This window comes from Sparus aurata, chromosome 4, assembly GCF_900880675.1.
Source record: "Sparus aurata chromosome 4, fSpaAur1.1, whole genome shotgun sequence".
Lineage (NCBI taxonomy): Eukaryota > Metazoa > Chordata > Actinopteri > Spariformes > Sparidae > Sparus > Sparus aurata.
In genome coordinates this window covers 3,262,861-3,271,481 of record NC_044190.1, presented here as the reverse complement: position 1 = coordinate 3,271,481, position 8,621 = coordinate 3,262,861, and the positions used below count along the sequence as shown (strand labels likewise).

Genomic DNA, 8,621 nt, shown 5'->3' with positions numbered 1-8,621 from the left:
TAAGAAGCCTGAGTTGTCCTTTAACTGATGTGACCTCACTCATTCTTTTGGATGGTCTACACTTCTTGACTTTGGCTCTGCTTGCTTTGACTGTGTCAGGAGCCACTGGCAACGATTTTAAATACACACTGAAAGTTACACACCAAGCCACACTAACGTGAAGCCAAGGTTGTAAATGTGGCTTTGAAAATTTACCCCATTACAAGTTACTGATGCAATATCTCATTCTATGTTGGCTTTATGATTGTGTCGACTCATGTAATGTGATGGCTCAAAGATATTTTAATGTTACTGTGGCTCACTTGTTGTTGGCAGGCTGTGCCAGGGCTATGTAAGACCGGTGTGAGACAGAAGCTCAATTGTTTACAGAGAACAAGATTGAAGCAGAAGTTTCACCGAGAGAGAAAGAGAACTGAAAACTTAAGGTTGCACCTCCACAAAAATAAATATGCTTATTGCTGCCAAAGCATGTCTTTGAGCAGCTTTTGCGAGAGGATAGTGTGTCATAATAAGAGTTCCAGCATTATACAGTTGAATGGAAAAAAAATCAGACACTGGGATGTGTCAAAGGTCATCCATATATCTTTTTAAAGCAGAAATGCACTGTCATTTTCAAGCCCTTGTGGGTCAGGAAACAACACATCATCTAACCCCTGAGAGCATCTAAACATGCCTGCGTACTGCAAGGCCAGGGCGGCATGAAATCAGGCACTCTATGTGTAAATGGACTGTTGGATTCACAGGTGACTGGATGCTGCTGTCATTTTGAGAAAAAAAGAAGAAAAATAGAAATCTTCCCAGTCGATTGTGGGCTCACAACAGAAGCACTTATGTGGCTTTGTTTCTGCATGTTTTTTCATGGACTATTCCAGCAGTGTGTCGCTTAAGTTCACATAGTTCACTGAGCAGAAACTTCAGCATATGTGCCCTGGAAAACATGGATATACTGCACCTTTACTTTCAGAGGAAATCAGCAGAGATATTTCACCTCACTGTGCAATTGTTTTCACAGGGAGAATTGTTCTTTTGAAATGTTTTAACATTTACGCATCTTGCCATCGCTGCAAATGAAAGACAACTCAGTGACTTTTGAGGCTAAAATAAAGCTTTGAATTGAATTGAATTTTCACAATACGTGAAATTCACTGCATTTGCTAATTATTCCGCAAATTAAGAAATTTGAATTTGTCACTTTGAGTCATTTCTCAAAAACAAACAGCATTGTTCAAGCATTATTTCAAAGCGCCGCAGTCGGAGTGTTGAATATACTAGTAACATGAAGAAGCTTACATGGAGACTAGTAATTAGTTTTATAGATACTTGCAAATAACAATAGCAAAAAGTAAACAGAGAATATTTTATCGCCTGTTGAAATATCTCATGAATAAATACAGTCACGTGGAAAATTCCAACATACTAAAAGCGATTTCTATCAAATCTTAAAAAAAAAAAAAAAAAAGAAGAAACAACAATCAGTACAATGAAGGTAAAATGTGAAGAGTGTGAATAGAAACTACCAATTCCGAGTGAATGTCGAGTGAATTTGCTTGGACAATGACTGAAATACTTCTTGACCCCAGAAATGACTTCTGAAAATACAGAAGATTAAGCTCTCACTGGTGGAGGGACTGTGGTGATAGAAGGGCAAATAACTGTAAAACTTTTTTTTTTTTTTTTTAAAGCAAATCATTGAAAAAAAATTTTGGTCAGAAGGTTGAAAGACTTTTTAAAGAAGAACTTTGTATAAAAATTTGGGCATATCGTGCTGGAAAAATCCAACTGACATTCAAGATGAAAATGTATTAGGAGTTATGACAATCACAGTACTGAAGCTCATAACAAAGGATGATTTTAAAAACAGATTTAATAAAATTTAAAAGTATTATTCAAGTACAACTTAAAGAGAAAATGAGGCTGAAATAGCCTGGGAGAAGGGTTTCCACTCATACATAACTTTTGTTATATTTGGAAAAAATCAAGATCCCCAAAATGATCTTGGACTCATTAGTTTAAGTTTGAAATAAGGCACAGGAGGATCTTTGATCTGATATGTTCTGCATCAGATAAGAAACAATGTGTGTAGTAAGCAGTGCCTTGTGCTCAAGGCAGAGGATCTGTTCCTCCAATGTAGAGTCAAACACGGAGAGGTCAAAGACATGCTGGTGGAGCACTGAACACTCTCTGACTTACAGGAGGAGAACTGAAAACGGACCTTCTCATCGGGCCTCCTAGGTAAAGGCATGGAAACAAACAACGGATTCATTAACACGGCTACATGCAGCAGACAGAGACACATTCCTGATACACTTTGCAAAGTAACAAACCCTGATAAAGAAGGATACGACACTGGTCATGATGCTGTGATAAAAGAGCTGGGAGGGAATTTTTTTGTGTTTGTCTTTTATTAGTTTTTAGTTTAAAACATTGTGCTTTGTGGTCTTCTTTTTGTCATGTTGTGGGCGGCTCTACTGAAAGGACTGACTGGTTCTAAAACTCATTTGGTTTTTAATGAGACAATGCACTGTACACTGAGGTAACTCCGTCTAATGCATGTATAAATTGATATTTTTTTAATAAAAGATAAAAGATGCCATTTTTCCCACCTTAACAGCTTTGCTGCATTTTAATCATGCTGGAATTGTGGCTCTAAGGATGACCTGTCAGTCCACTACTTTGGTCTTGACTAAAACATGGCAACAATTATTGAATGGATTGCCATGATATTTTGTACAGACATAGAAGGTACTCAGAGGATGAACCCTACTGATGTTTTCTCTATTGCCACTTGTAGGTCATTTCCATGGACATTTCTAATTTAGTGTCTTCAGCTGTGATTTCTCTTGTGTTACTGTGGCAATCCTGGTACTATCACAGTGCCAATCCTGATAGAAAGTATGCACACTTGCAATTTTTTCCCAACTTGACGCTATTAATCATTGCTACAATAGTGAATTATGCAAAAGAACAATGCAAAGTTAACTAGCAAGTTACAAGCCAAGTAGCTATTGTTTTATGGGTAGAAAATATATATTTATGGTTACAAAATAAAAGATACTAAAACTCTGAAATGCCAGAGTTCTCATTACCGTCTGTTTAACATGTGCCTCTAAAAAAACTCAGTTTTGAAGGCCACACAGTCCTAAAATGTTACCATGCCCCTCTTTCCCAATAAGACTATGGACGCACTACCCCTCGGCGTCAGCGATAGGGCTAATGGTAGGGAAGAGCGGTGCATATGATTTGGCCATGGTTTCCTCCAGCACCACATAGTTTTGAGTGAAATGTCACAACATCTATGGGATGGATTGCCATGACATTCATCATCTATTCAAAATTTTAAATATCCAGTACCCATCAGCCTCAGTTCTAGCTTGTCTTTTGCTGCTAATAAGCAATTATTAGCAGGGTATCATGCTAAACTAACATGGGGAAAATCATAAACATTCCAGCACTTTTTTTTGTGAGAATGTGAAGCCGTAGGAAGAGGAGGGTCTGCTCCTGTATCTAAATTCATGTCTGTTCTCTGTATGCTATTAATAAATTCAAACGTGGCCCTTCCCCTCTCAGTGCTCCTGCCTACATCCTTATAAACTTAGTTCCTCTATGTTGGAGTCTGTCAATCAGATCTGGCGTGTGGGCACGTCTCCTGGAGGAACTAAAAGCTCCCTTTGGTGAGCTTTTGAAATTAAGGCATCTGCCTCAGACGATGCCAAATTCACACGTCCAATAGCAGCCAAAGCAGTGTCATAAAAACATGTAGAAATCAAAGGCTGGAGTGGAACCAACACGCAATGTGACTCTTCAGAGTAACATGAATACTTTAATTCATATTGAAAAAAGAAGGTTCTGAGGTCATAAATAGATGTCCGTGGTTGTATTTTTACATTAAGTGCAGCAGAAACATGATGCTTAAGCCAGGACACACGTTTGTGAAGAACAGAAACACATCAACTGCCGGAAATTGATGGCAGACTTAGATTGCTATCGAATTTTCTCTCCTTTGAAACGGTTGGTAAAAACAGGATAGTCCATCATTGAGGAGCTTCATGTGCAGCCTTGATATTTGCTTTTTGATATTGACCACACAATCAATAGTGCTTTCCTATAGCAGAGCTGGTAATATTACTCAATTTTCACAGTTAGGTAATATTATTCCCGTAAGAGCCTATCTATTGATCTGACCACATGCAGACCTTTTAATATCAGGACTACTCTTTGGGATCTAGTGAGGAAACTACAGCACTGCCCACTTAGAAAGGCAGCAGCAAATAGTCCTACTTCACATTCAGTAAATTTGCTTCTCACCATCTCACAGTGTCTGTTTGCAAAAAGTAATTAAGGCTGGACTGGAATCAAAGCAGCGGAATGATAATCATGGAAAGACAATCAACTATAGTTGGCTGAGATATAATGATTAAAAATCAGTTTGAATGAACACTAAATCTAATATAATTTACCAAATGTGCATACAATTTGGCCACTGGACATGTGTTGGCATCTCATGTCTAGCTGCAATAGATATATCTATCCATATGTGTCACTGTTGTACTCTTAAGTTTGTGTGGCCCCATGATAAGTTAAAGACACCCTGTTTTGAAGACTATTAGTGCTTGGAGCCTTGTTTTTATAAGCAGGTTAATGTTTTTACAAAGCTATGATAACTTCATATCTGTTTGTGTCACATGTACCATATTAACATTTCTACAATATGTGTTATATCATGTGTACATCACATGTATATAATCTGTCCATTATATCGGAAGGTGGAAGGCATGATGGTGGAAATACAGTGAAGGCTGTTTCAACATTTGTGAGTGTGACACCACACTTTGTGGCAACAAAAAAAGGGTGATTTTAACAAGACTTTGGGACATCTCCAGCCCTGTAGTAGTGCCTAAATCAGTTATTAGACCACCTAGTGGTTTTTGCGCCTGGACCTAACCAGACCATAAATACACTTGTCAGAACATTAAAACGCAAACAAATGTAAAGTTTGAACATAGGCCTACACTGTAAAATGTTACCAGAATTTAACAATATTTTACTGTAATATTTCACAATAATTTACTGTATTATCACTTTACAGGCTTTAACTGTAATAATCACAATATAATACTGTAATTTTATTTTGAAATTTATAATTAATTTTCTGTGAAATCAAGTAAATTACTGTGAAAAAACTGATGCCAGGTTTTAACAACATGTTACTGTAATATTTCACAGTAAAATACTGTAGTCAAACCATCCTCTGTGATAACACAACACATTATTGTAAAATTTGAATCGCGCTTGAACCGCACTGCATTGTGGGACCAAGAAGAGACGTCAGGTGGATACGGGTGGATAGGATACCATTCTCTTATATACATCCATGGAGGATAATGTTACGACCCGACACATACCGATAGAAGAGCTCAAAGGTAAGGTTAGCATCATTACATTTTAGGCAGCTTGTCACAACTTTATATTAGTTGTGTGAGTTAATGTTAATGAACGATCTTTGGATCAAGGTAACGTCACTTTATGCTCCACTTTTTTGGCTGTTAAGTTATTTCAAAGCCGTTTTTCTCCGCAAAGATTTGCCTCATAGAGAAGTAACTTATATCTTTGGAAAGTTCAAATTGTGTGTTTTCATCTATTCGTCTCCACATGTTGTTAGGAGGCATAGTGTGTGAGTTATTTGACCGAGAATATGCAGTGTTTTCCCCACGAATTAGCGAAAGTCAAAGCTAAAGTAAGCTAACGTTAGCCTCCAGCTGCAGCAATTAAGTCATTACAAAGCCGTTTTTCTCCATGAAGCTTTGCCTCACAGAGAAGTAACTTATATCTTTGGAAAGCTCAAATCATATGCTTTCATTTGGTGGTCATATCGATGGGAGGGATATGCATGAGTATTTGATTGACTACTAATCTTTTCCAGCTTAAAGTATATGATCTGTCACTAATTGCTCTCCATTCTTTTTCAGAGGCAGTTTAAACAAGGACAGTGATCCCTGGAGCAGGCTGTTGAGGTAAAAATAGCACATAAAACTGTGTAAATAATCTGAGAAAATCAAGTGGTTCTCTTTTTGATATTGTACTTTGATCCACCACTGAATGTCTCATCAAACTAGCAAATGACATTTGGATCAAATTAAGCCTATAGTAAGTAATTTAATCGCATTCATTCACATGTTGACACATAACATTTGCTCTGATTAACCTCTAAATCATCAGAACCAGTGACACGTCTCTTATGCACCATGATGCATACGCTACAATGCTTTGTTATTTCTTATTTTACAGCCGTGTGCCACAGTCACTGATGTGCAGAGGACAGTGAGTTACCAAGCACCCCTGCTTGATTGTCCAAGGTACTGTTGATATCTGGATTTTATATTGATATTTCGAGCTGTATGTGGTTATTTTAAAAATGAACAAAAAAGTCACTACATGATCATTTCACATAACTTGTTTATTGGTCTCTTGACATGTTTTTTCCCCCAATATTTTATATATAATATTATATTTTTTTCTAAATCTGAGCTTAAGCAGTAGTGCACCAGTAGTTGGTGTACAGTAAATGATTTTAGAGATTTCAGATTGCTTTTTCCAGCATTCCAGGGTAGTGCCTTGACTAAAATTTGGTTTGGAACTGTATCACTAAGGAAGCCCCGATAGATCAGCCATCAATTCAAATCGTCCGATCTTCAGTATACACTAAATATGAGATTGGTGAATTCTATTTGTTTTATAGTTGCCTATTACAAAATAATTGACACGAGAGTCATTTCTTAACAGAGCATGCCGCGAACCACTGTTTCCACCCAGCTGACTTTAGCAAACGGACTGTCAACATAACATACATACACACTAACTTGCACATTGACGCTCACATCAATGGAAAGCTGCTTTTTTTCAGAGATCTCTATATAGATTGATTGTATTTGTTAAATGTTTGTATCCAGACATGTCCAGTGTCATACTTTTAGCAGGGTGTAAATTTAAGTTCACAATCTGGACTGTTTGCTAACATCAGCTGAGCTACTTGTTAACCGCTTATGTAAATTTGCACCGGGCAGCATTTCGAGTTTTTTAAAGGCTGAGGCTATACAAAAATTGTCAGTAAAAAGATTGGATCAACCGATATGGCTCATTAATGATGGAGATCAGTGATAGATGATAAAAAAAAAAAAGATTAGGGCATCCCTAGTTAAAATCAAATCTTAGAGACTTAAAAATTGCACAAACAAGGTAGGGCTCAATGTTCTCTGGCATCAGGTGTGCAAGAGACAGTCAATTAGACCACTAACAATGGTCAATGAGTGGGTCACAGTTTTCAAAAGCATTCAATGTTGCTGAACATTTAAATGAATGAAATATAAGCATTGCTCTCTTGTGCGGCATTCCACTTCTTTAAAATAGTGCAAGATGGGTATGTCCGTTCATTTCAGGCAACATAATGAAGCCTAGTGCTTGGATGCTGTCCACTGAAGGACAGGTGGTGATGGGACCACATGAGCATTCTCTAATTTGTCCTCTGTATTTGGTCAATCTGAATCAAATTCAGCAGCCCAGCACTCCTCAACTTTCTCCTTTTGATAGCATGGCAAAGAGAGCACACAACCTGTGAGCTGTGGACATGTTTGGTAAACTTCATCAACTTTAGTGCATTATTGTCTCAGGAATTTCCATTACTATTTTCATTGCAAGTGTTTGTTTTTCAATGTTTGTGTATCAATTTCTACACGACTGATTTGCTTGCTTGTATAAATATTGCTTGGCTTTCAATACTAATTTCTTTGGTGTAGGTTGGATTTAGTTAAAGAAGAAGGGGCACCACTGCATGTGCCTTGGATAAACAATGCACTATTAAATCTGTGAGACTGAAAGTTGTCTTTGCTTTATTGTTTACAGGTGCTTCTTGGGCATTAACCCTGAGATGGGCTCAAATTCCAAGAAGAAGCATGGAGGCATCAATCGACACGTGAGCACGCTCCAAAGGAAACTTGTTAACTTTGAGTGGTCAATGTAAATATGAAATTGTAACGTAGTTGACGTAAGAATGTTCATATTGTATATGTTCATAAGTTGTAAATTGTTTATACTGTATTGTTTATACTGTATATGTTTAAAAGTTGTAAATTGACGTGTGGGTTGGGTAAGGTAACCAATTTCCTGCTATCAATTAATCACAAATTGATATTGATTCGATTTAATATTCATTGATTGATTCATAGATCCAGTTAGTGTTACCAAAGTATGATTTTGAGCTGTAACCTGATTACATAACTACCCCAGCCATGTAACACATAAATACTGGTATCATAATTGACAATAGACTGGAAATTAATATATCAGCACTTAATAGCTGAATCTGCTCTTTAAAAATGAAAAATCATGTTCATGTTTATGTTCAGAGACAGCTCTAGTAAATTGTTGAATTTGATAGTTGTATAATTATTAAAAAAATAAAATGAGTATTGTCTTTGTTATCTTTGTTTTTGTTTTGACTTTTAATTTAGCAAATCCAAAGCATGTTTGTGTGGTAAAATCACAGGTAACAAGTCAAATTTGCAGTATGTTACAATATTATTTAAATTGTAAATTTACAGTCAATTACTGGCTACTGGTTGCATTAC

General features: G+C 36.8%; 1 long non-coding RNA gene across 1 annotated transcript; it reads left to right on the top strand.

The window, feature by feature from the left end:
• Positions 1-5,279: 5,279 nt before the first annotated feature.
• On the top strand, positions 5,280-8,347 carry LOC115580665 (uncharacterized). Its single transcript, XR_003983898.1, has 4 exons — positions 5,280-5,420; positions 5,967-6,011; positions 6,286-6,353; positions 7,897-8,347. It is a non-coding gene; the product is annotated as an uncharacterized LOC115580665 (long non-coding RNA).
• The last annotated feature ends 274 nt before the right edge of the window (positions 8,348-8,621 follow it).